This window comes from Mytilus californianus, unplaced genomic scaffold (assembly GCF_021869535.1).
Source record: "Mytilus californianus isolate M0D057914Y unplaced genomic scaffold, xbMytCali1.0.p SCAF_9, whole genome shotgun sequence".
Taxonomy (NCBI): Eukaryota; Metazoa; Mollusca; class Bivalvia; order Mytilida; family Mytilidae; genus Mytilus; species Mytilus californianus.
The window spans coordinates 42,982,407-42,985,257 of NW_026262745.1; positions in this window are offsets into that span (position 1 = coordinate 42,982,407).

The following is a 2,851-nucleotide window of genomic DNA, read 5'->3' on the forward strand; positions in this document are numbered from 1 at the left end:
TTTTCGCGCAAAGCTCGAACTTTTTTTTTTTAGTTTTTCCACGCTATCAATCAAATTATTAAATTATTTTTTTTCAAAATTTAACACTATAAGGTATGGGGAAAATCTGGATTCAGAGTTAAAGTTCCTCAAAGTTAAATGGTCGTTCCCTTATGACAATATAAGAGGAGCATTAGGTTCTTCAAGTTGCACTTAAAATTCCCCCATGGACATTTTGAAAAGTTGGCAGAATTATTGCTCAGAATAAAAGAAATCGTTGTTTGGTTATCTTGTTAGTAACCTAGCTACAATTAAAGTTTATCGTTTACCACTTTACTTCTACATATTTTCACATGCTTGTAAACCAAGTGCAAAAACATATTTGCTGATCTTATTATTTTGATGCTTTGCCAAATTTATCTTAAACAAGAAGATACTTTTGAATGAACATTTATAATAGAACAGTTATACCAAAAAAATCTGTTTAACTATGTATGACGTCGATTGCACATCTAAAGAGGTCTATACAACAGATGACCTGGTTTTTGTATACCATGCAAGTTCCATTTCAATTAAAATGTAAATTAAGATTCGATATATAATTAAATATTATTCACTTCACTAAGGTCTGCTTTTGACTGATACTTACTGTTCTCTTTTTTTTTTTAAAGTATTGACGCACATACGCTTCGAGACATTATTCACTTTTCTAACGCAATCGTATATTTCGAAAATAAATATGTAACGCCCGTTTCGTCGTATTTAAAAAAGAGAAACGGGCAATGTAAGATTGTGTTATTTATACCGAAACCATATTAAATAAGAGAAAATAAACTGAATTGATATAGAGATTTTATTCATAACTACACGAAACACCAAACAGGGGAATGCACGCTATCATCGCAAGTGCGTGTGAGATTTAGACCTTACTACCGTACACTGACTGTATAGACGCCTGTCATTTGTTTGAAGACGTATGTTGACAATGACATATACATGTACCACGTCTTTCTGTGTCGTTTGGTTGCTGTCCCATTTTACTGTTAAAAGGGCGTACTGCCGAACAAACGTATTAATATCACTTCTGTCATAAAAAGATAATCTACATACATGCTAATTTTGAAAATAGAAATATGTGGAGATTTAAACTCCAGCGATGCAAATGTAAAGTCCGTGAAAAATTTTGCCTGATAATTAACTTTCGTATTTGGTGTATCGATTTTTTTACCTTTCAGAATCAATTAACAATATCGAACTCAAAGGTTTGTGTATCTTTTCTTTAAGCACGGGTTTCCCTCGCATTAGTGCGCTGTGTGGTTGCTGAAGAACTCACGAGAGGTATCGTGGTTAAGGTCACTGCCTACGGAAAAGCTATCGGCATATTAGATTACAGGAAGACAATAATTCAAGAGCATTTCTGAAGATTTTGATAAGATAAATGATTTACTTTTAAAAGAAAGTTCATGTACACGTGTTTTATAGTAAAACTTAACCATGCAAGTATATATAACATGTTATTAAGAGTAAACCAAAGAAGACACTAGAACATTATTTTTAGCATTAATAATAGCCGTCCAACAATAAAATTCATGTTGAAAAAGGAGGGTGTAGTTTGTCTGTAACAGTTTCTGGTTGTATGAATACGTAACCACGCTTGGTTCGTTAAATCAGAAACTCCATGCTACATCTATCTGAAAAGAAATGTTGCAACATTTCGTCCATTCGTGACATGTTGCAAAGAAAATTACCCCCAACCCTTCAAAATTTTGTTCAAATTGCCATCCCGTCAACTGGTCCATCAGTTTTACAGAATCTGATTTTTTGTTAATTTGTTTTCTTCCTAACGATGTATTTGACATTAACCACTAAGCGAAAATCTATCAAATGAATCATTTTTACAACGCGATGACCGTGAGGGCATTTCGATGTATTGCTATCGCCTAGATTTCCATTACGTAACTTTCGTTTTGGGTTTGTAACCGATCAATAAACATGATAAATACGCGGATATTAACGAGTGCAAAATGACATTCCTTATCGTTTGTTATAAATACATCTCTTCAATGAATACTGATAACAATATTTTTGTTTAGAACATAAATTAATAATACGAAAATGTTTTGTCGTTAGATATATATATATATAAGTAAAAAATCATTGATATGGTAAAGCATGCGGAAGAATATCTCAAGAACTTTTTGCGACAATCTCGGCAAGGACCGGTAACTCTGCATGGAAGATTGTTTTTTTAATAAAATATATAACAATAAACCAGTGTATACTGATTTGTATCACTACAATATAATAGTTATTACGGTGAGGTTGAATTTCCTGTCATTTATTCATCATCCACGCACGAACTTGTCTCAGAAAAAGAATATCTCTGAACATTAACCTCAGTTTCAGGTATAGAGATGTAATTTTTTTTTCTGTGACAAGTGCTTTTGACAATCCACAAGATCTTGCGGTCATCCGATGTTCAGTACTTCAGTACTTTGATTATGTTTACAGTCAAAGTTATATTTACTTAATACTTTAAAGAAATAATAAACTGAATCTGTTGGAAGTCAGCAATTTTAACGGATAAATATTATTTGAATAAGTAAATATTATTTCTGCACAAAGTCATATCTAAGATTGCATTGACATAAAATTGGAATTTATTTGTGAGCTCATTAAGCGGGGGGTATAGGTCTGTATTAGAAAGTGTCCATCGACTTAGAACGAACATTAAATCATAAAATTAACATATTGAACACATGTTAAGTGATGTAAAACACACTCTGTAATTGAAGCTTTTCAAAACTAACAAATAAGAAATAATTTCAAATAAAAAATTTAAATTGAACATACGTTTTGGTTATAGCTGTTC